This window comes from Lutra lutra, chromosome 3, assembly GCF_902655055.1.
Source record: "Lutra lutra chromosome 3, mLutLut1.2, whole genome shotgun sequence".
Taxonomy (NCBI): domain Eukaryota; kingdom Metazoa; phylum Chordata; class Mammalia; order Carnivora; family Mustelidae; genus Lutra; species Lutra lutra.
Window position 1 is genome coordinate 126807851 of NC_062280.1, and position 25409 is coordinate 126833259.

Genomic DNA, 25409 nt, shown 5'->3' on the forward strand with positions numbered 1-25409 from the left:
AGAACTGTGTGAATTTGTTGATAGGATATTTACATCTGGAATATTTAAAGAAGAGTGAGAGAAAGAGAGATAGAAAGAGAGAGAGAGAGTATACAAACCAAAGTTCAGAGATGGAGCCATTCCTGGAGACCTGGGTAGTCAAGGACAGAAGTCTTGACTATGTCCTGAGTGGTAGGCAGAAACAGAGGGCAAGAGAGGGATGATACTCTAAATCTGACATGTGAATCAGGTACAAGAAGGTCATTCTGCTCAGTTCTCCTGTTGCAAGGTGTGGCCTAACATAGGACCAACTCTAGAGACAACTTTCGATTTTCCTGGGGGCAGGTTTGTACCACGTCCTCTCCAGGTCGGTTCTCTTGCTTTTTATGAGGAACAGCTGCCTTTCTGAGCCCAACCTCTCCTAAAAGTAGCTCCTGACAGGCTGCTCCTAGGCTACTAGGCACTGTGGGGTCCTCTGAGGCAGCCAGTGGCCCCTCTTTTAAGAGAAGTTAATTCTTAGGGTGCCTGGGTGGCTCAATGGGTTAAGCCTCGGCCTTTGGCTCAGGTCATGACCTCAGGGTCCTGGGATCAAGCCCTGCATCGGGCTCTCTGCTCAACAGGGAACCTGCTTCCCCCCCCCCCCCCCCCCCGCCATATAAATAAATAAAATCTTTAAAAAAAAAAAAAAAAGAAGCAGCTAATTCTCACCATATGTATAAAGGTTGACTTACTCATTTTGTAAGCATTATTGAAATATTTGGGAAAGTTTTATTTGACTGTTGATGTATTTTAAAGGAAAATTAAACATATTTAGATTATAAAGATACACCATAATGGTCAAGGGAATTTAATTAACTATGTTCTGAAGTCTTCTTGTAAATACTCAAGTGACTTAAATAGATTTGTAAGTAAAGTAATAAGATTCGTTAAGTTTAACTTGAAAGCTCAAGAAAATCTGAGTTTTAGAATATTTTACCTTAAAAAAAAAAGGAATATTAATTTCCCACACCAAAGCTGCCTTCTCTGTGCTCAGAGACTCCTCTGGGACAACCAAAACGTTCCAATAACAAAGGTAGATGAGGGAAACCAGGTGACGTCCTTCCCCAGGGAATGTGATTTTTCTTGCTCTGCTTTTCTGAGTCCTGTTCTCTCGACAGATCTGGTTTAGCCTTTTGTAGGAGGAAAGAACAGTTGTGGTTAGAGATGACAGATTTTACACACTGAGCTCTATTTTTCTGTTGGAGATTAATGCCTTCCACCCTGTCTCCTCCTAATAAATGTTCTACCATCTTGATCCTTTCTCCCTGAGATACTTCGCCTGCTTTTGGGTTCCAAACCTCTGTGCCCTTGCTTCCGAATGAGGGCTTATAATGGTCTACTAGAGGTCCTCTGTTGTTATCTCAAGTTCCACACCCTTCTGTGACCTCCTGTTCCTCCTTCCCCTTTCTTCTTGTCACCAGAGGCAGGACCTCAGATGCCTTCTTTGTCTTTGTCATGGTCCCTACTTTAATTAGTAAGTGAATTCTTTCTCGGAGATTTCTCTTACCACCACCACTACCTTCAAAGATCAGCTTCTTCATTTCCAGACAGTAAGAACTTTTTTGTTGAGGGTATAGATTTTAAAAATTGAGAGACAATTCACACAACCATGAAATTGACTTTTCCAATATGTGCAATTCTGTGTATGGTTTTTAATACATCCTCAGATATGTACAACCTTAACCATCTAATCCAGAAATTGCCATCATCCCCCAAAGGAATCCTAAATAATAATTTTGAATTAGTCTTCTCTTGGCCGGTGATCCTTGCACTTAACTAAATGTACCTAGAATTGGTTTGAGGAGTAAGCCCCACTTGGTTCAAATCCCGAATGTGCCATATGTCCTTATCAGAGGTGACCTGGGTGCAGTGACTCTGTACCATTTTATGGCCTTAATTTTTCCAGTACCCAGTTTTATTATCTGTAAAATAGGTCAACAGGTATATTGCATGAGTAAATGAGCAAAACAGATAAACAGATGCGAGCAATCAGTAAACACGGTTGCTGTTTTATAAACTTCAGATCCAACTAGATAACCATTATGCGTATTTTTAAATTAAAGTTTTAATTTTTAGATAATTATAGGTTCACATGCAGCTGCAAGAAATAATTCAGAGAGATGACTCAGTTTTCCCCAGTGGTATTCTAAAAAACCAAATCACAACTGGAATTGACACATAAGCAGTCAAGACACAGAACATTTCAGTCCCCCTGGGGGTTGCCCAGGTTGTCTTTCCACAGCCCTCACTCACTACTTAACCCCCACAAACCACAACCCTGGTTTCTGTTTGCTCGTGTCCATAGTGTTAAATAGATGCAATCACGAGGTCGTTGCCTTTTGGGATTGACTTTTTTGCGCAACAGAATTCCCCTGGGATTCCCCCAGGTGGTGCTCAAGGTGGGAGACCCGGAAGCTGGGTCTGACTACGCGTTTCGGGCAGCCTAGCGCAGTCCCTGTATGTGGTGGGCATGGGAAGGCCGAAGCTGATATTGGCACAAGTAAAGGCTGTGGTGTGTTTGCACTGTTGTGTGGTAAAGGCCTGCTGAACTTTTCTGCTCAAATGTGATTGTTCCCTGAAGGCCATGCGCTGGGGACAGATGTGGCTTGGAACCAGAAGCTGAATTTCTGTGTGGATAAGCAGAGCCCCATGCACAGACTCTGAGAAATACCACTTTCCTAAGGTAGCCTCTGCAGTAGGAGGGAGGAGGGTCACACTTGCCAAGGAGACCCGCACTTAGACAGAGTTCCCAGAGGCTCTGAGCCAGCAGAGGGGAGGAGCCCCACCGTTTCTCACGCACACCGCTCTGAGCATGCTTCCCCGGTGGGGACCCTGAAAGGCAGTCTCCCCCGGTGCCAGGCAGTGGGCAAAGTGCATTCCACACTGTCTGTCATTTGGTCTTTGCCACAGTCTCAGGAAGAGAAGCTGCTGTTTTCATCCTTGTTTTTCAGAGGAAGACACGAGGCTGACAGATGCTTAGGGAACTTGGCCATGACTTCTTCGACGTGAGGTGTAGAGCTGCACTGTTTAGGTCCCCTGTGATCTGTTTACAATCCCCTGTTTACTCCGGGAAAGAGGAAGAAGCAAGTGTGGAAGCTGAGGGTGCTTCGCTGGTCCAGGCATGCACTGTGTGTGATGCTGGGGCCATAAAGGGCAGGGTACCAACTCACCCAACTGGGCCACGGGGGCCACAGGGGTGCAAGTCTCAGACATGGCTGGATGCAAGGATGAGGAGGACAAGGTGGATGCAGAAGGGGAAGCTCGTCTGGTTATACTTCCAGTCAGACTTTCCTCCCAAAGAAGGGCTGGGGGTCTAAAGACGTAGGCAGGGGCCCTCCTGTGGCCTTGGGCATCCCTTTGCTCATGACCTGGGGCATGGCAAGGATCAGGCTCCTGAGGCCCCCCATGCTCGGGCTGGTCTCTGTGAACTGCCTGACCTCATAGACACCATCCTTCCAGGCGCACAAGAAAGTGGCCAGAACAGGAGCACAGTGACTGGCTGGGACCCACTTCCAGATGACATGGCCCCGCAGCTGCCCTGTCAATGACAAAATAAGGGAAGGATAGGTGTGGGACCATGAGGCCCCGGTTCACACTGCCAGGGAGCCCAGCCCCTTCCAGGAGGGGGAAGTCTGAGCAGTGCAGATCAAGGCATTCTGAGGCTCTCAGGGCTGGAAGCCTGAGCCCCACTGTCCACCACACCGGCTCCCCAACCTGAGGGATAGCCCTGCTCCACCTGGGACACGTTTCCAGCCCCCTCCTGAGAGAGGACTACCTCCATCAGACTGTGTCCACAGAGGGAAGTGTTCAGAACTGTGGATTGACTCTTTACCAGCAGTGTGCTCCAATGATTAGGAAAACGGACTTAGGGGCAAGTTGGCCTGCTCTGACCTGGCCCACCCTGCTTCTTCTTTGTGTGACTTTTGACAAATCACTTCACTTCACCCAGACTCAACTTTCGCCCTGTCAAACGGGAATAAGACCTGGGTGAAACCCTCCCATCACAGCTGGTGTATGAAGTGCGATGATACAAGCTCTGTGCCTCGCAGGATTTCTGGGACTTGTAGGTTGCCTGGGCCCGGGTTCTGCCTGTGTTGCTGGAGGATACAGGAGGAGGGCAGCCACCCCTGAGTGAGGGAGGGGTGGCTCTATGTTGGCCCCTCCCCCAAGTCCCACCACGTCTCCAGGACAGCACACATCAGCGTGGTCCTGGCCTGGTGAGCCCTGGCTATGGCTGCAGGGGAACCCAGAGGCCTCGGGGTAGGTCAGCAGGTGATCCCTGGCAAGGGCTCTCGGTTCAAATCTCTCCCGGGGCGGCGGTGGCTCCCTGGCTTTGTGCAGAGGGGCTAGGGAGTTAGCCAGTTAAAGAAAAAAGGCACCAGCATTCTCCAACACACCTGATTCTGGGGTCATTGAAAGGTGGGTGTGTGTATGTGGGGGCGGGGGTTGTTGCCGGGGTGGGGTGGGCTCAGTCGATTCAACATCTGCCTTTGGCTCCTGTCATCCCCACAGCATGCTGGGATCGAGCCCCGCTGTGGGTTCCTTGCTCTGCGGGGAGTCTGCTTCTCCCTCTACCTCTACCTATCCCCACTGCTCGTTCTCTCTCTCTCAAATAAATAAATAAAATATTTTTTAAAAGCGGGGGAGTATGTATGTAACAGAAACATCACTGACAATGATCTGTTCATCTGTTCGTCAAACATCTATCGTGTGCTTCCCAGGCTCAGAAATGATCCTGAACACACATCAAGCCTCACAAAGCTGGTCATGGTGTGGGAGAGACAGACAAACCACACACAGCCTATACAGCGTGACAGGTGCCCATGTGCCAGGGACCCCAGAACGAGGCTGAGGACGTGCGACATTCTACCAGAAAGCCATCCTGCAAGGCCGAGGGCCCATCTGAAGGAATGTGGGAAGAGTGAAGGGTCAAGCCCATGGCCCCACTTTTCTAAAAGTTTGCTACCCACTGCTGCCCACAAGGCTCCTATCTGGCCAGAACTGAAGGGAAAACAAGCATCGTGGATTTCTCAGCTTGACGGGCCCCTAGCTCATGTGCACGAACCTGCGAGCTTGAGGCCACAGCTCAGCACAGGGGAGTGAGGGATACGACGTCCACGGCGCTAACGACCCAGGGGATTGGCAGAGCTGATGGCCTCAGCCACCCATCGCCCCTGGTGGACACATGGATGACAGCCTTCTGTGGCCGGGAATGGCTGCAGCCCCAGGTAAAGTCCAAATAAGGAAGTCCCAGGTTTGGGGGCGTGGCGCTCAGCACAGACAAGCAGGCCAAAGGCACACTGTGTGGGGCCCAGGGCTGAGGGTGCCAGGACAGAAGGAGGGTTCCAGGACCGAAGGAGGGAGCCAGCAGCATCCCCTGAGAAAAGGCCCAAGAGAATCTGCGTGGAGATTCGAGTGCCCCTCAGGCAGCCCACACGGCACTGTTTGCCACCACCGAAGGGCTGAAACTTTTTGTCTATGTGGCCTTGACTGGGCCCAGCTGCCTGGGTTTCCCAGAGAACCACGTGCCTCTTGCCCCGCAATCCATAGGCTGCCGCTCGGTGGAATTAACGCCAAACACGCCAGGCCCCTCCCTGCCCTTCGGTAAACAAGGAAACTTCTCCAGGTTCCACAGAGGCCATCCCTCCTCAAACTGCCAGCGCCTGCGGTTCCCCCTGTCGGGTGGGGTTCTGCAGTGGACCAAGGTCCCCAGTGCGAGCCTGGGCTGCTGAGCCGCGGGCCTCCCAGGGACACCGCCAGGCCCATCCAGAGCTCCAGGGTGGTGTGGCTTATTTTTGATTGACTGACTGCTGGGTTGGGCACATGCAGCTGGAAACTTGGTGTTCTGTGTCAGCCTCATGTTTCTCCAGCCCCGTTCATCCTGGGGCTCCATGTGGCGGTTCCCCGGCCAGGGAAGGGAGGCTGTGCAGGAGCGAAATCCTCCACTCCACCCAGCTATAGCCCACACCAGAGCGGTTTTCTTTTGGGATGCTTGCCCAGAAGTGAATCTTTTTATTTTGCTTCACTGTTTTCTTTTCCAGGTTGCCCAAGGCTTGTTGTACTTTTATCTTCCAGCCCTGCTCTGTCTGAAACCTGGTATTACTCCTGTGTCTCTTCCTTCCCTACTTGCCCTGCTGAGTGGCTGGCGGCCATTGCTGTTCCCACCCACACACTGTAGCTAGACTCCTTGCTAAGGGAATCCCACCTTGTTCGTGTATCAGGCAAGGCTTCTGATGGGGTGAAGCTTGAGGAGTCAGTCTAAGGCTAAGCCCACGGCAGCTCCTGATTCACCAATGGATGTGACATGCGCTTCTGGCCAATGAGGCGTGAAAGTGTGCCAGAGGACTTCTGGGAAAGTTGTCATGGTTCTTAAACAGGACGCAGAGAAGCCTTCTTCTCTTCCCACTGGGGATGTGAGTGTTCGGACGTGATGCCTGGACTTGGAGCGGCCACCACATGACCACCTGAGGGGACCAGCCTGAGTACTAAACCCACAAAATCGGGGATGACAGAGCAGAAAGGTGGAGAGAACCCACGTTCATGCTTATATTGTTGATCTGTTTGAATTAACCAATCTCAATTCTTGTTACGAAATAATAAATCCCTGTTCTTTTTAAAGGCAGGAGTGGGGCAAATCACCTGCGGCCTGTTTCAATAAGTGAAATCTTCTTGGGCAACAGGCACACTTCTTCGTTCATTTACCGACCACAGCCACCTTTGCTGCAACGGCGGAGTTGCATAGCTGTGACAGAGACAAAGCCTAAAATACTTTCTTTCTAGACCTTTACAAAAATGTCTGCCAACCCCTAATTTAAGCCATTTAGAGGTGGGTCATCTATCACCTAAATCCAGAAAGCTGATAAGCTTGCACGTTGGCACGTGGTATAAATTATTTGTGTTTGCTCCCAGTTTCATTACTTGCTTCAGAAATTCCAAGCTGCAGTGAATTGTGTGGCCAATTCAATGAACAAGTATTAAGGACCGAACAAACCACTGCAAGACCTAGTAACGTAAAAATAACAATTTATTATTATCTCTCCTGGCTCCGGGGGTTGACTGGGCTCAGTGAGTTGTTCTCATGTGGATCCCTTACATGGTTTTGGTGAGATGTCAGCTGGGGCTGCAGTCATTGGAGGGGTCGGCCAGAGCTGGACATCCAAGATGGTGCATTCATGTGGCTGACAGTCCATGCGGGTTGTTGGCTGTGGCCCCTCCGTGGAGGGCTCTGTGGGCCCCTCACAGCATGGAGGCTGGGTTCAGGCAGGGAATCTCAAGAGGGAGTGGAGGCTGCCATGCCCGGAAGAAGCCCAGCACCATTTCTGCCGCATTCTATTGGTCAAGCTGACCCAGGGCCTTCCTAGTAGAAGCAGGCAGAGAGAAATAATCTTCATCCCTTGATGAGGGAGTGGCGAGTTCCCAATGCAGAAGAGTTTGTGGGATGGAGATACCATTGTGACTGTCTTTGGAAAATCCCAGTTGCCCTCCGGGCACAATAGTTCACATCCTTGCCACATGCAAAAATATCCAAACCCTTTTGCAATGCTCCCAAAACTCATGAGGATCTGATGGGAAAGTCGAGATCTTGTCATCTAAATACAATACAGGCACAAATGGCTCCCTCCTTGGGTGGGGTTCCTCAAATAGTTTCCTGTCAAAAGGAATACTGTGAGCTAAAGACGGGCTATCTGCCCCCTATACACACACACACACACACACACACACACACACAAATAAACAATGGGGTGTACAAGATACCCTTAGGAAACACTCTTGCTCAAAAAGAGTAGGGGGAATGGGAGGCATATAGCAGTCACTGGTCTGTAGTAATTCAGAAATCTAGCTAGATATATGCCTCCTGTCCTTTTTTTTTTTTTTTTAAAGATTTTATTTATTTATTTGACAGAGAGAGAGATCACAAGCAGTCAGAGAGGCAGGCAGAGAGAGGAGAGGAGGAGAGAGGAGGAGCAGAGAGCCCGATGCGGGGCTCGATCCCAGGACCTGAGATCATGACCTGAGCCAAAGGCAGTATGCCTCTTGTTCTATCTTGGGTCATGTCCTACCTTCAGTGAGTTACTTCCCATGGTTCTCTCCTCTGAATCACCCTTTCTTTGCTACAAGAAGTGGCTCATGTTTGCCACTGAAGAGCTTCCTTAGCCTGATTCCTGTCCATATAAGTTTCAGGCTCTAGAGGCTTCTTTTCATTTTTCAATCATCTCTACCCCTTCTGGTCCAGGCTGATGGTGCCATCATTAGTTCAAACTCACAAACACATTGTGGGTTTCCTAGGAATTTTGTGACGTTTACAAAACCCACATTCAGAAATATTTTTGAGGACAAGACCCTGTCTGGTTTGGGCTTAAAGTTAGGATTCTGTGTGGCACTGTTAAAATTCTCAGAAATCTTTTGACTAGCTGAGAGGTCTAGGAGGCACACCCTTAAGTATTTCTGAAGTCTTAAAATAGAGCCACATCCTTGAAAGAATCTTCCGTTGTCCTACTTTGTGAATAACTTCCTCTCTGGGGAGGATGGAAATGTCAAACTGTTTAATTTTGAACCTAGAAAGACACAACCTAGAAAATCCTGGATTCTCTTCATTTTCTCTGAATTATATCTGAAACCTAACAACTTCCGCTTTTTGTTCATTTCTATCTGCCCCTTATCAATCATGGCTGAGAAGAGTCAGCTGACACTTTCAGCAGCCTGCCTAAAATCTCCTTAGCCAGTTTCACTATCCATTAGTTATATATTTTCTTTGCCACATTACTGCAGGTGACAGCCTTGCTAACTTTCTACCACCACACCTCTCGGGTCTTTTCTCCAGTTTCCAATACGATTTTCTCACTGCCAATAATTTTCTCCCTGTTCTTATGGGCCCCCATAACTTTCTTTCTGAAACTCCAGAGGCCGTGGCCCCTTCCAAAGCCAATGTCATCTGGTTCAAGTTTTTAATGTCAACATCCCCCTCCTGGTACCCATTTCTGTTCTGATTATCTACTTCTGTGGAGCAAACCATCCCAAAACTTAGTGTCTTGAAGCAGCATTGTTTTACATTTTTTCATTCTGACTAGTCACAGATGAGTAGTGCTCCCTGGGGGTTTTCTCATGTGACTAGAGTTCATATTCTGATGTGACCGAGGCGACATATGTAAGAGAGGTTAGAGCAGAAAGTCAGGGTTGAATCTTGAAAGACTAATATGCCTGATGAAGGAATTGAAACTTTGCGACATTGTCAGTGGAGAGTCCTAGAAGGATTTTGAGCTAAAGAGTGAAGTTCTCATATCTTTCATAAGACAATAACCTGAGAAGCAGTGTGGGCCCAAGACAAGGGGTAGGCAAGGTGGAAGCTTGTTCGAAGGCCTAATGATGGCGGAGGTGGGGGCAAAGGAGGGGAGTGGAGAGGAAAACTTGATGTGTCAGGAAAAACAGTCATGTTGAGTCTCATCGGTTTTTTCCCATCACTTCTGCTCATCTTCTTTCAGAAGGTATCTTTTTTTTTTTTTAATATTTATTTATTTATTTTGACAGACAGAGATCACAAGTAGGCAGAGAGGCAGGCAGAGAGAGAGGAGGAAGCAGGATCCCTGCTGAGCAGAGAGCCCGATGCGAGGCTTGATCCCAGGACCCTGGGATCATGACCTGAGCGGAAGGCAGAGGCTTTAACCCACTGAGCCACCCAGGTGCCCCCAGAAGGTATCTTAACATACCCTGAACAGTAGTACTCTGGACAGTTGGCGGTTTAAGAATATTTAGAATTATGCATTGTTGTTGTTTTTTTCTTTTAGGAATTATGTTTTAATAGCCCTAATGGAGTCTTATTTTACTCCTAAGTCTTTCAGAGGATATTCCTCTAGATCAAAGACCATGATGCCTTCATGTCCTTGTCATATTCTGAACTTTGTTCATACCCTCTGCCATTGAATCATTGGCTAGATTCCAACTTTCAACTCCTTCCTCCTCAAAACACTCTCATCCTTTCATGCTCATGACAACCAGTCTCACTTTCCTTCTATCTCTCAGTCTGCGTCTTTCTGTCTCTGTCATAGGTAGTTCCCTCCTCTACTTGGCAGTGACATGTTGCAGCTACTGGAAGCTCCATCCTAGGCTCTCCTCACTTCTGATTCTATACTCTTTTCTTGGAATCTTGATATTAAATTCAGTGGTTTCCAGCACTTCCTTGCTCCCACGACTTGTTAGGATGATTGTTAGGATGGGTTTTGACTAGAGGTGACAGTAACTCAAAATACTATTAAAATGTATTTCTTTTCAGGGAACTAGGCTCCTTCTGTCTCATTGCTCTGCCATCCTCAACATTGGACTTTTACCTCATGCTCCAAGATGGCGTCTTGGGTTTAAGCCACCATAACCACATTTCTGCCAGCAGTGAGAAATAAAGCAGGAGGAAAGACACACCCTATCCTGTTAGGATACTTCATGAAAGTCATACTTGACACTTCCTATATTTCACTGGTTAAAATTTAGCCAGGCAACTACCCCAACTCCAGCTAAAAATGAGATGTTCTAATACTAAAGAAGAAGGAGTAAGTAGATGGCAGTCTTTGCTATCATCTCCCAAATGCATCCCTTCAGATCAGGCTTCTCTGTAGCTCCTGCCGCTTTTGTATCCAAGGACATCTCAAACCAAATATCCAAGACTGAGCACATAGTCTCTCCCAAGCCTTTTCCATTTCTTGTTTTTCCTTTCTAAAGAAAGGGCACCACACTCTACCTAGCTGGGCAAGCCAGAGACCTAGGATGCCTCCTTGATTCTTAAGGTAGATAGCATTGTTTGTTCATGATTCATCCTTGTATGGCTTCTCTGGGACAGTTTAATTCCCTGCCCCACTGTCTTTGCGCTCTGTCACTTGGCTGAAGGTATAGGAGTGGACACTTTCTAGGCCTTATCCAGCTAGTGGCTTGGAATATGCTGTGTGTTTTCACTTGGCCTCTTGCCCTTTTGCCATCTCACATGGAAAAACTTAACCCCAGGTTACTGTAGGTCCTAGGATAAGAGACACATGGACCAACTGTGACCCGAAGCAGAGATGCCCACCAATCTACAGACCTCTGACAAGAAACATAAAGGATCACTGTAAGTCACAGAGAATGTGGAGCTCTTTGTCACTCACATCACAGTGGAAACCATCACAACTGTTGTTCCATTGCAGCAGGAACCTAAAAAGGCAGTCGCCTTGTGCTTCCTCATCTGCTCCTTCAATCCTGTCTGCTTACCTCAGGTACATCTCTGGAATCCAGTCACTTCTCTCTAACCCTAATGCCGCCATCTTAGCCCAAACTATGGCCATTTTTTGTGTGGACCACTGTAATAAGCTGTGGTCTGGTCACACAGGCATTCAGCACTGGCTCCTTGGCCTTCGGCTCTCCAGCCAGCAACCAGGTTAACCTTTGAAAATGGCCAATCTCATTTATAACAGGGCTGGGTTTCACCACCATCTCTATCTGAGTGATTCTGTTATTCTCAACCAGGGAGAGATAACAAGGGGGCTTTCCCAACCACAGCATCGCTGTACCCCATTTGACGAGAGCCAGGTTACTGTTTTACTGTTCTCTCTCAGGGCAGGGGACCGACGTGTGTCATGAGCCATTGAGCCGGTGAGGAGAGTTTGTGTGAGTGGAAAGGTGATAATGACTCCTGTGGGGCTAATGATGGGTGAAGTGCAGGCAGCGGGAAAGACAGCTCCTCGGCCCGGCCACCTTCAGACCGCGCTCTCTCTCCAACAGGCAGACAGTCGGCAGGTGTTGCTAGGTTCCCACCTGGCTCTCTGATGCTTGCGAGGGCAGATGTGGGGCGGGGTCTCCACGCTGACACTTCCCTCTGTGCGGCTTCTGCCGGCCACGAAGGCCTTCTGGCCTCAGCCCTCTTGCTTCTCATCACTCCCCTCCTCTCCCTGAGAGTCCAGTTTATTATCTACCCATTTAAGTAAACTGTATCCCCCTCCCCTCCCAACCTCTTCTGGACGTTGCCTTTTGATTCACTAAAAGCTCTGCTCTTACAAATCAAAGCTTTGGCTTTTATAACTATTATCTCCGAAGTGAAAGTCAGTGGCTGAACCTTGACACTGTCTTTGTCTTTGCTATCCAGAAGAGCACAGTCTCAATTCTCCCCAGGAATAGAGGTGCTGATTTAGAAATGCAAAAGAAGAAAAGCACAGCAATACATGAATATATTTGAAAATGTATCAAGGCAGGATAATGCCCCTGTTCTTCTCCCACTTAAAACCCTTCAGCAGCTTCCTATCGATCTGAAGATAAAGAATACACTCTTTTTTTTTTTTTAAAGATTTTATTTATTTATTTGACAGAGAGAGATCACAAGCAGGCAGAGAGGCAGGCAGAGAGAGAGGAGGAAGCAGGCTCCCCGCTGAGCAGAGAGCCCGATGCGGGGCTCAATCCCAGGACTCCGAGATCATGACCTGAGCCGAGGCAGTGGCTTAACCCACTGAGCCACCCAGGCGCCCCAAGAATACACTCTTAAATATGGTCCCCAAGAGCCTAAATGGTCTGGCTTCTGCCTTCATCTCCAGCTAATTGTCTACCCAGAGGACTGAATGGCAGTCACTCCAGCTGCTTTCTCTACCTTCAAGGAGCTCCTTCTCCAGTTGGGCCTGCCTTCTACCCACCCTTGACTCCCACTCCTCCTTCCTCTGGGAGGCACCTCTAGACCCACCCAGCCTCCGTGGTTCTTCTCTATAAACTCCTTTTATCTGAGGGGCTTCTTTCAGTTGCTGGGTTATTTGGTTACTCTCTCTTTCCCCGAGTCTGTAAGTTGCTAGTGATCTGATATGTCCTTGTTTTTCTCACCACTGGCCTTCAGAGAATGAATGAATGAATGAATGAATGAATGAGATAAATGGATGAATGGATGGGTGCAGGGATGGTAGTTATTCATTAAAGATGATCTTGCAGGGTGCCTGGGTGGTGCGGTCAGCTGGGTGCCCAACCCTTGGTTTCAACTCAAGTCATGATCTCAGGGTTCTGGGATCAAGCCCCACATCAGGTTCCGTGCTCAGCATGGAGTCTGCTTGAGATTCTCTCTCTCCCTCTGCCCTTCACTCTCATGCCCTCTCTTTCTCTTCTCTAAAATAAATGAATAAATCCTTTTAAAAATGATCTTGCAACTCTGGGTCCTAACCCAATTTGGTCCATCAGAGTGAGCAATGAGCAGACTGGGCCTTATGAATGGCCAGAATATATAGAGACCATTTTGGAATAATTTGAGGTGGGACAATTAAGTCCTTCTAAATCACCTGCTCCCACCCTTTGGAAATTGTCACACTCAGTGTTATTCCTTTGAGCTCAAGGATCTTCTATCTTTTATCTTCCTAATCTTTTAGGAAATTCATGTAATCCTAAAAGAATTTAGTCTTCATGAACTATATGTTAGGCAGCTGGATTCACAGCTGAGCCCTGGAGATCAGGGGGAGTGCGGGGCAGAAGGGAGTTAAAGAAATGGAGAGGTGGGGAGGGATGAAGAGATTGTGAACCAGACCCTGAAAGAGAAGTCAACCCATCAAAGCTGTCATCAGCCTCACAGACCTGCCAAGCTCTGACGCTTTTACTTTCATGCTTCGTGATCCAGCAAAAAGTCATTTTGCTGTTTTGATTTTCTTGCTCCCCAGGAATAAAGATACAAAAACAAATAGAGGGAAGTTCTTTAGGAGCCAGTGGAAGCACATGGACATAGAGACCAAGTGTTTAGCATTTGAATATGTCCACTTAGAAAGCTTCGCTCATTTGCCTGTTTATTCATTAAAGAAACACTGTTGTCGATCCTGGAGCCGGCACTGTACTAGGCATTGGAAACAATGAACAAAGCATACAGTGTTCCTTCTCCGTAGAATAGGGGGGACTTTCCACAAGAGCTTTTAGAGCAAAAGACATATGTTCTTCTGGGTCTTCCGATTCTCATGGCTTATAACTGCCTGGAAGTGTTGGGACTTGGAGATTTAGGGAAAGTTGGGGGATATATTACATTCCTGGGAGGCCCAGGGAGCTTTAAAGGGGAAAGGACACAGCTCTCTCCTTTCCTATCTTTCTTCATTTTGGTGACAGGATGGGGAAAATGAAGGGAGAAAGGGTCGAGGGTTGGATGCTGAACTCCAAGAAATGTCATCATTGTGTTTTGAGTGACTCTCACGGCAGGACGCCAGCCTGAGGCTTTGAAGTTTTGCTGCAAACAGAGAAAAGATGCCTGATCTGCAAAGGAGGGTTTAACTGGCTGGTGACAAGCATCAGTTAAGTTTACGACATCTTATTTCATTTCTTTCCTTTTGTTCCTGAAAGGCAATTTCTATCCTTCTTCAGTTATGTAAGAGCTGGAATCTTCGTGTTCAAGCATCGTACCCTTAATGAAATTCCTTCCATCCCTTTTCTTAAATGTAGTACGCATCCTTTCCTCCAGGCCACCACAGAGGGCACAGACAAAGTAAAGCCATTCTGTGATGGTGATAACAGCATGTCATCTCTTCCTAAGGTGTTGCGTTGCTTTGAAAAATCAATATTCCTCCACTGGCAATTTCCGGTAATGTGGTTAGTTTAACAAAACACAATTTGAAAAAGAAAAATGTGAGAACAATTGCGAGAAGAGATCTGGGCCAACAAAACAAGAGATGTCTACCTTAGAGGTCAAAAGCAAGTGGTTCCGTCTCATGCCTGCCCTCACCAGTGCAAATATGAGGATGATGGCGATGAAGGGGGACAAAGAGGCTTTGGTGTTTGGGAGAGGTGTCTGGGCTGAGGGATTGAGAGTGGTTAACTGGGGAAAATGACTGTTCTCTTGCCCAGTGGTACAGGGCTCTGTGTTGGACCCCCCTGCTTGGCAAGAAGGACAAGCTTTCGAGAGAGCTGTTCACACAGGCTGCACCAACCCACTGCCCGGAGTTTCTAGCCAATGCCCATATCTGCCTTTCCTCTGAAACTACTTTGATAGGTTACCGACAACCTCCATTTTGCCCAATCTAATGTACTTTTTGGCCTTTATGTCGCTCTATTGGACACACTCGACTACCTCCTCCTTCTTGAAGCACTATTCCCTTGGCATCAAGGGCACCCCACTGTCCTCGTTCTTCTTCCACTGCACTGACTCTTCTGTGGTTCTCTTCTGCTGGCTTCTCTCCTCCTTTTGTTCCCTCAATATTGGACTCTGTCAAGGCTTGGTCTGGGCCCTCTTTCAGTCTTTCCCTGTGTAGGGGTCTACTTAGCCTGAGCGACTCCATCTTGGTTAAACAGCCATTTTGTTGTTTATGCAGTCAAACTTAAACTGACCCTGCCCTCCACCCCCAAGGGGAACTTACTTAAAAGCAAGTCTGGGAAACCAGTAAAATATGGTCAACCAGTCCCTGATAACAGAGCCCAAATACAAGTACGGGTCAGGTCAGGTAGAGATAACAGAGCCCAGAATGCAAGGACAAGTCAGGCCAGGTGGAGACATCCAATCGGTAAAGCACATACTATCTCCCTAACCACCAAAGAATGTAAACCTCGCCTTTTGGGCGCCAAACTAGGGCGCCAATTCTGACCAGAGTGATAGACTAGTTCAAACAGCTACTATAGGGTAAGTTGTAATTCAATTGGCCACCTGTGTGTTACCTACCATGACTATGCAACTTTCTCTGTGTGTTACAATATCACATGGCCTTTGCTCTATAAAAGCTAGTCTGTGAGGCTGAGGGTGGTCACTCTCTCCATAAGAGATAGCCCTGGCCAGTCGGTTTGATTCTTGGTACTGGTGCGAAATAAAGCTTGGCTTGACCTTCACTTTGTATCAGTCTCACTCCTTTGATCACAGACCCCATCACCCCGTGCTTGCTTTTTGAGTGATTCTCTTTACCAACACTTTTATTGTTCCTCAGCATCTCAAACTTAATGGATAAAACAGGCCTACAGAACCTTTGATGCACCCCTCTCAGTCTATATCTGGCTCTTTCCCACTCCTCAAGATGAAGCTTCTGCCATCATCCACCTGACTACTAATGTCCCCAATTTTCTGGGGACCATCCTTCACCCCTTGCATTTCCATTCTTCTCTATCCAACCCAAAAGCAAGTCCTGTTGGCTGTCCTTCAAACAGATCTGCTATGAGCCTATTTCCCTGTGGTCTCTACCACAACCATCTGGGTCAAAGCTACTGTCATGTCTCCTGTGGCTAATTGAATGGCCTCCTGACTGGTCTCACTACTTCCTCTCTTGCCTCTTTCAACCACTTTTCCACAGAGTATTCTTTGAAAGGCAAATTATGTCACTTCATGACTTAAAATCCTTCAGTGATTGTCCATTGGCCTGAAGATAAGGTCAGTATCATCTCCAAATCCTCCAGGTGCTTCCTTTGTATCTCCTCTTAAATTTATGACCTCATTCCTGCCTGTCTCTTGCTCTCTCACTCTATCCCAAGCACACAGGCCATCCCTAAGTTCTTAGAATACACAAAGCTCTTTCCTGCCCCAGGGACTTTGCACTCACTTTTCCCTCTGCCTGGACCACTTTCCTCTATTGCCTGTTTGTTTGAGTTGTGACTCAGCCAAAATGTCACGTCCTCAGAAAGACCTTTGCTGATCACATTATCCTCTGCCCCAGCACTCAGTTGTTTCCTTTCATGTACAAATCACCATTTGCAATTATTTGTTCATTTAATTGTTTACTGCACCTCACATTAGACCATAAGCATCACAAGGACAGGGATAATAACATCTGTCACTTATCCTTAATGGCTAGCAGAACACCTGGTGGATCATATGGGCTCAAGGAATGGTTTTTGCATGAATGCATAAAAATAGCGTTAATGGTAGCTAATAGTATGTCACTGAGGGCTCTAGTTTTGACTACTGAACTATAGATACTTGTGTTGGTGGACCTTTTTTGGAAAATATTTAAATAGTCTGGAATTGGGATCATGCACTGTCTTAAGATATACTCAGAGAATTCCATGCCGGATTAGTTTTCAAGTAGAACAAAGCTACAGTTCTGTAGAAGACATTAGAACAGGAACATTTCTATGGGAAGATTCATACTCTAATAATAAAAGTTTCTAGTAAGTAGCATATCTGTGGAATAGCTTTGAAATTAATATGGAAACTGAATTAGAATCTCTACAAGCAACAAAAGGAAAAGGGTAAAGATAAAACCAAGATGGTCTTTGGGGGAATAAAACTACGACTTGTTGTCAGCAAAAACTTCCAGTTGCTGATGGCCATCCTCCCCACAAAACCCAAAGAGTTATTTTCAAAGAATCCTTGGAGTTATCAAACAGGGGACAAGACTGTTTGAAGATGGAATTTGGTTCATAGCTATCTTCTGACAATTTCTTTGAATAAGCCTAAGTTGAAAAATGAGCTTTCCTAGTAGCTGCAAAAATTTCAACAAAAATATGTTCATCATCAACAGTGATATCATTAAACCATTTGTTTCTTAAGATTGAGCTCTGAAAAGAAAGAACAATTATTGATAATTAAGTGTTCTTCCTTTTATGCAGTTTTTGCTTATTTCTAAACACTTCAATGTTCACTGAGGTTGCCTAATAATTTAATGTTTGAATAATAAAACAACAATTATATGTGCTTTTATTGCTACTTGTAATATGTTTATAATTCCTCTGTGTGTAAGATGTAAAATACTTGTTTTCACTGATTTTTTTATTTAATAAATTTTGCAGTCATGAAAATATCAGTGTTAATGCTGGGACACCAAAGTGGCTCAGTTGGTTAAACATCTACCTTCGGCTCAGGTCATGACCTCAGGGTCCTGGGATTGAGCCCTGTGTAGGGCTCCCTTCTCAGTGGGGAGTTGGCTTCTCCCTCTCCCTCTGCCCCTCCCCCTGCTCATGCCCTCACACTCTCTCTCCCTCTCTATCTCAAATAAATAAAATCTTTTAAAATATTATCAGTGTTAATGTTAATACTTCATTATAAATCTAAAGTGTTATTGACAACATGCCCACATTGTTGTTTTGTTTTAGTTCTGTGATCACTATTCTTGCCTGGCCCCAGCAACCCACAGCAGTGAGGGGGGAGACTGGCCAGCCACTGGGTACCCTGTTTATGACATGACGCTTCATGCTGATTGGAAAGTTTGACCTTGATCAGGCTTGTTGATGAAGGTGTTCATAGCTCACCTGCTCTGATCTTGACTGGGCTGGAATGTCTGATCCAAACTGAGGTCGTGTGACTTTTTTTTTTTTAAGATTTTATTTATTTTATTTGACAGACAGACATTACAAGTAGGCAGAGAGGCAGGCAGAGAGAGAGAGGAGGAAGCAGGCTCCCTGCTGAGCAGAGAGTCTGATGTGGGGCTCGATTCTAGGACCCTGGGATCATGACCTGACCCGAAGGCAGAGGCTTTAACCCACTGAGCCACCCAGGCGCCCCGGTCATGTGACTTTTTAACCAACTGAGCCACCCAGGTGCCCTCATGTGACTTTTTAACCAGACGAAGAGGCTAGACCTTCATGCAACATATGGCAGGTGTCTCAATCACTACATTACCCTATGGTGGTGGGTGGCATTGGGCCTTATGGAGGTCAGGTAGTTTTCCCCAAGCTACTGAGTATAGGAACCAGGAACTGAGCCCCTGCTAGTCTGACATCAAAGCCTTTTTGGCTCTGCCTCCCTAGCTCATGGCAGGAATCACCCAAAATTGTGCTTTTGCAAGAACACAGCCCCAACCTTTCTAAGAGAAAAGGAAGAAGGGCCAAATTGGTTTTGTGTTGTCCTAGAACCATGATGGAACTTCAGAGCCAAGTCCTGAGCTGCAGAGGGAGAAGAGTGATCTCAACAACGGAACTGGTTACCCCTCGCCGAGGCACCCTCCCATCTGCAGCTTGCTCTTAGCCCAGTAAAAAATGGAGAAAGGTCTGCTCCTTCTCACATTTGCCTCCTAGGATGGTTAACCCACTGGTTGGTGGGACAAGAACCTCATCTATGGGAACACCTACAGAGGCTTACCTCAAGTTCAAATTCCGGTAAAATTTTAATGGCAGATGTTCCCATTGTTAAGTTGGGTCACGAGTACTCCTGCTCCTACTGCTAACATCACTGTCACTGCTACCACTGCTGAAGGTTTTCAGACACCTGGCTCAATGGTCTTTGACCGCAGCTTCATAGTAGATTCAGACTCTGCTGAGAACATGGTGGCGCTTTGGAGAGAGCTCTGATACAGGAGCATAGATGACAACCGAAAATGAAAGCTTTTCTTGCTTTCAGTGTTCACCTCAGCACCACAGAAGTCACATTTTCATTGATCCTCTAAATATTTAAAATGATTAAGTCTTAAATTATCACTGTATTTAGTTGAAGTCGTGTATTCTAACTACAGCCTAGTAGGAATGTACTACCAACTTGCTCTACGACCTGCTCTACACTGTTTGCCTCAAATTGATTAAAAAAAAAAAAACAACTCATAGATTTGTTTTAATCGGCACCCATTCTTTCAGATTCCTGTGTTTGCTTTTGTTGCAGGCTTCCAATAAAAGCTAGTCGCTGCTCAATTGAACGGGTAGAATGTGCAAATAATAATTGACAAAACATTCATGACTCGTTAAAGTAACAGCCCTTTGGAAACAGAATAAAACAATGGTATGCACTGAAAGTGTTGTAAAACACAGTTAAATCTCTCCAAGGTAAAGGCCAATCAGAGGGGCTGTCACATCTTGTATGTCACTCGATGTCTGAAATAAATGATATCAGCCTTTCTTAACCTAGAAGTTGATTTTAATGCAAAACAATTCAGCTCCACACCAACTTACAATAAAATGCAAATGGTCATCCGGCCTTGTACCTTTCCAAGATTGTAGCTGAAGACTAAAGAAGTGGAGTCCCACCCGGCCTTACTGGCCACCCTCAATCAACATTTTAAGGAATTAAGCACCAATAAACCAGAAACCAATTTGGATTTGGGTGTAAGTTGTATGTGCTGAAAAAAAGGAGCGTTGTTCTACTGGAGTTTCGGTTTTTTGGTTTTTATCACTGAAACCATGACATTAAAGAATATGGCTCTATTGAATTCTTAAACTGAGGACTTTGGTTATGGTTGATTTGGACATTTGGTTATGTTTGATTTGTCAGAGGCATGACTGCTTATTTGAGCTGATAATACTGTTCTTGTTCCGAGTTTAAAGAAACCGGTCTGTATAAACTACCAACTAGACCCAAAGAGCTATTTTTTTTTTTTAAATAAAGGCTTTCTTAGCAAATACTGGAAACAATGTAAAAATATATCAATAAGGAAAATGTCAAAATACAACATATCCCAGAGACATATAATTAAGTAAAAAAATGTGCAGAACAATATATATAATGCCCTAAGATTTATTTAAAAAAAAAAAGAATCTGGGGCGCCTGGGTGGCTCAGTGGGTTAAAGCCTCTGCCTTCGGCTCAGGTCATGATCCCAGGGTCCTGGGATCGAGCCCCACATAGGGCTGTCTGCTCAGCAGGGAGCCTGCTTCCTCCTCTCTCTCTCTCTGACTGCTTCTCTGCCTACTTGTGATCTCTGTCAAAAAAATAAAATAAAATCTTTAAAAAAAAAAAAAAAAGAATCTTCTAGATGCACAGATTCACAGACTCCAAACTGTAACAAGGGCTCCACGGGAAGAGGAAATGGTGGGGGGAGGGGGCACAAAGGTGAGGATTCGGGTATTATTTTGAAGTTAGCTATTACGAAGCAAAGCAAAACCAAGTGCAAACCAACAAGCAAACAAGAACCCTGGGTCTCCTAAACTAGTAAAGAATGTAGTAGTTCCCTACTGTTGCCCCCAACAAAATAGCGGCCGGAGGCTTGAACAACAGAGATTTGGTTTCTCACAGTTCTGGAGGCTAGGAGTCAAGAGAGCCGGGTGTGGGCAGGCTTGGTTTCTCCTGAGCCTCTCTCATTGGCGGCATTTCTTCCCTTTGTCTTCATATGGCCTTTTCTCTGTCCTGGGCTCCCCCTGTGAGTGCTAATCTCCTCTTACAAGAACACCAGTCCTATGGAACTAGGGCCCGGCCTATAGGCTGCCTTGTTGCTTGAATCCCCTCTCTGAAGATCCTATCTGTCTACAGTCATGTCCTGGAGCCCTAGGGGTGTGGACTTCAACGGATGAATTTGGCACAGGGACACCATTCAGCCCCGTACCAGAGGATGTTCATTTTATTTAATTTATGGGAATTCAGGCTGCTTCTATCAAATGCCACACAATTTTAATAAACCTCACGAGGAGAGCAATCCTTCATGAACATCTGAACGCTGATTACAGCCTTACTTTGAGACATTTCCAGAACAATTTAAATTAAAATTGTACTCTTACCATGACTGATTATTTGAAACTTCCAGCATTTTCATTTTGAATTCCAGACCGGACTGTGTGGGTTCCATAGCCTATCAGCTTTCATGATGACGATGTAGTTTTACTCTACAGAGAGGCCAAAAGTTATGCCAAAGAGCACTTTAAACATGTGTTCTGGTAAATAAAATCTCAGATACTTCAGTACCCCTCAGCTTCACTAACATGCAACTTAGGGGGCCCCTAATTCAAAATGACCGGTGTCCTTAAAAAAAGGGAAGATTTGGACCCAGGCCTGCAGATGGGGAGAAACCCACGTGACCATGAGGACCTCCATCGGGATGATCATTCTATAAGCCATGGAGTGTCAAAGACGACCAGCCAACGCCAAAAGCTGGGAGAGAGGCATGGAATAAATTCTCCCTCATCGCCTCAGAAGGAACCAGTCCTTCCAGTGCCTTGATCTTGGACTTCTGGCCCCCAGAACTGGGAGACAATCAGTTTCTGTGTGTAAGGCACCCAGTCTGTAGTACTTTCTGGCAGCCCCAGGAAACTGACACAGTGTGTATCAATAAACAGAATTAAAAAAAAAAAAAGTCTTATGGAAAGTGTCCTCAGGCAGCAGGCATCCTGGGGCCACGTGGTTCCCCTTCCTCTAAGTAACTGTTGAATGGGATTCTCTTCAGTGGCTTGTCCCCCGGGAGCTGTCTCTCTTCTGGGAGCTGTCTCTCTTCTGGACGCTTTGCAGCCACAGCTACATTTCTTCCTTGGAGCTGGCCTTGGGGATCCCCATGGCAGTTTGGGGGAACTGAGCTAGAAACCCAATTTGCATTTGTGGCTCATGCACTTACCCCATCCGGTTGAGGGCTAGCTTCTGAATGTTCTCTTGCTTACAAATCAGGTATCCTAGCAGCTATGGGCCAGGCACCACACAGTCCCGATGTTAATGATGATTTTTTTGTTCACAATGGATGCCTCACAGGTATCTGCAAATGTACCCATAAGCAAAACACAGCTAGGATGGGTTCATTTAAAAAAGAAAACAGAACTGGAATTCACATCTTTTGGGCACGCACCAGGTGTGGGTTTCTGTGCAGACGTTAGCTCACTAAATCTTGAGAAAGATAAAACCCACTTGAGACTAGGTACTGCGTCTCTATTTTCGCATGTTGAAATTGATGTTTAGAGAAGTTAAATTGTGTGCCCACATTCATTTGACTGGTTTATGGTATGCCAGGGATTCAAAAACCGCATCTGCCTGACGGTGGGGCCTGTGCCTTTTCCACATCACCAACAAGTTACATAAAGGCTGGGCAGCCGTGCAGACAAGGAGGAGAAAAGCAGGCTAGACATCGTTGCTGTAAATGGGTATAAAACAGAGCTGAGAGTTTCCAGGCAACCAAGGAACAGATTGCTGGGCTCTCGTCTGATAAATAGGCCAAAGCAATTCATTAAGAAAAAGAGACAAATTCACTCAACATCTTCGGTAATTATGGCGCTGATATAATTATGTCCGACATCCCCCACCGCTTAGAAACTGTCTGATCTCCCTCCCTTATAAAGTGGGGGCCATGACGGAGTGGATTCAGTTGTGGAAGGTGACCAGGGAGTGTGGGCAGTGTAGGCAGGTGGGTGGCAAGCCCCGTAAGCAGGGTGCCAAGGCAATGCCAGGCCAGAATCAGAACGACCAGGCCGCTGCTGGGTCTCCAAGTCACGTGGGTTTGGGGCTGGGGCATGACTTGTGTGCATGCATGTGCATAAACCCAGGAACAAGTTCCTGGAAAGGTCAAAGCAGATGAAAACAGGGCAAATCTGGAGTCATCCCTGACCCAAAGGTCATCTGCTTATGTGTTTTGTTCATTTTAAGTAGCCGCTTTGGGGTACATATATAAAGACGTATAAATAAGCAGGCGTCGACACTTTCCAACTGGCCACTTTTTACATCACTTTACCCCAGTCTAGTTCTAGGAAGCCCTTCCTGTGGGTGGCGCGAGTCATGGGATGTGGCCCGAGTCATGGGATGTGGCCCCTGGGTGTAGAACTGTCTAAAAAGAGATGGGACAAATGGGTATGGAAGCAGCTGCGCATGTGCGGGGTCCAGTGTCCTTGGAAGACCTGCTGAACGTGCCTGCAGATGGGCTCCGAGGTTATTCCTCTGTGGCAGCCTGTCTTCCCGGTGACCGCCGAACCCCTGTGGGAGCCAGGGAATCAGAGCAGCCTGTTTTTCTGAACAGAAGGGTGACTGATGGCATCATATTGGCCTTGTGGCTCTCCAGGTCGGTCCCCCCAGCTCACTCAGGGGTGCTCCTCAGCGCTGATCTTCGCGGAGCCCCGGTGGCCAGAGCCTGTCGTCTGGGCCTGGTCGCCCGTGTCCCGTGGAACATGTACTGAGAGCTTGTCCGGGACCCTCCCTGGCCAGGCCCGGCCTGGGGTCGGGGGAGCTGGGCGGACAAGCTGGATAACCGGAGGCATGCGCCGTGCTCACTTTGTCCAGAACACGGTGACCGCGCTGAGGGGGAAATGGCCTTAAGGAAGAATGCTGCTCCTCATCCTTCGGTGCCTGGCTCTGCCAGCTGCAGGGATTTCGTCCCGCCAGTTAAAATAAACAATCCCACATGTGCACAGCCGACCTGGGAGAAGAGGGGTGGGGAAATCAAGATGCCACAGAATCTGACATGAAATGTGTTTAAGAGCAGCTTGGCTCTCCTGACTTGGGAAGTGGCTTTTCTGAGAGGTTTAGAGTCTCAACGACTTTGGAACTGGAAGAGAAGGCATTGCTCACATGGTCAGGCCTCCATTTCACGGCAGAGGAGAGGGAGGACTAGCTTTTCTAGGATCACAACTGGAACAGAAGAGGTGACACGGCAGCCTGCTGTGTCGGTGGGGTGCTCCCCAACAGTGAAGAGGACCAGTGGGGAACAACAGGGCAGGGGGTGGTGGTGGTAAGGGGCCAAAGCTTCAGAGGAGACACAGCTAGCTCTGGATCTGGAATTGGAGGCCCTGGGGAGAGGGTTAGCCCCCACGCATGGGGTAGGAGCACATAGAGTGGTTCCCCGCCAGAGGGGAGGTCAGCCTGAGAAGAAAGGAGAAGTAGAGCTGAGTATGTTGGTCAGAGGTGATGACTGCAGAAGCCAGGGCCCATGCTAGCCGGGTAAGCAGAGGGGATGCAGCCTCACATCCCACTTATGGGAAGGGAGAAGCCCGTTGTTTCTGAGTTGAGCCTTCGAGAGTGACTCCTGCAGCCTCGCGGCGACTCTGGGCTCCAGGAGAGCTGAGGTCTCTGTCAGGATCAGAAAGCTGCCAGACAAGACGCTGCCACACAGCCAGCATCACTGCTTCCAAACCAGAACCCACCCTCACCCCCACCACACACCTCTGCCTCAACCCGTGCCAGTGGAATTGGATGCTCTGGGCCCTGTTTATCTTTCCTCCTACCTCACTTCTGCATGGAAATCCATGGGGTGCCTCCTCCTCCAACAGGGGATACCTAAATCAGAGCTGGAACCCAGCTGTGTGGGAGTCTGGAAAATGTGGTTTTAGCCTTCACTCGTTCAGCTGAGGGAGGAATGCTAGGAGGGTTTGGAATGGATGTTGGAGAAGCCAGGCCACAGTGTTCACTCCAGATGGAGGGCCTGGAGTCCCAGGACAGAGAGCTATTCCTAGGAGCTTGGGTTTATGTGGTCCGAAGTCAGCAGTCGCTGATGAGCACTTGGCCAGAGGGAAGTCAGGAAGACGGTGATTTTTTTAAATTAAATTTTAGTTAGTGAACACTAGAACCATATTGACTTCTGGAGCAGAATTTAGTGATTCATCACTTACAACACCCAGTGCTTATCAGAACAAGTGGCCTCCTTAATGGCATCACCCGTCCCCCACCAACTTCCCTCCATCAACCCTCAGGTTATTTTTTATCGTTAAGAGTCTCTTATGGTTTGTTTCCCTCTCTCCTTTTTTTGTTTCCTCCCTTCCCATATGTTCATCTGTTTTCTTTCTTAAATTCCACATATGAGTGAAATCATATGATATTTATCTTTCTCTGACTGACTTATTTCACTTAGCATAATACACTCTAGTTTTATCCATGTTGTTACAAATGGCAAGATTTCATTCTTTTTGAAGGCTGAGT

At 46.9% G+C, this 25409-nt stretch overlaps 1 long non-coding RNA gene across 1 annotated transcript; it reads right to left on the reverse strand.

Moving 5' to 3' along the window:
- Positions 1 to 7401: 7401 nt before the first annotated feature.
- On the reverse strand, positions 7402 to 22267 carry LOC125095917 (uncharacterized). The gene is made up of 3 exons (XR_007126003.1): positions 22135 to 22267; positions 18971 to 19175; positions 7402 to 7666 (listed from the first exon to the last, which is right to left on the reverse strand). It is a non-coding gene; the product is annotated as an uncharacterized LOC125095917 (long non-coding RNA).
- Between the last annotated feature and the right edge of the window lie 3142 nt (positions 22268 to 25409).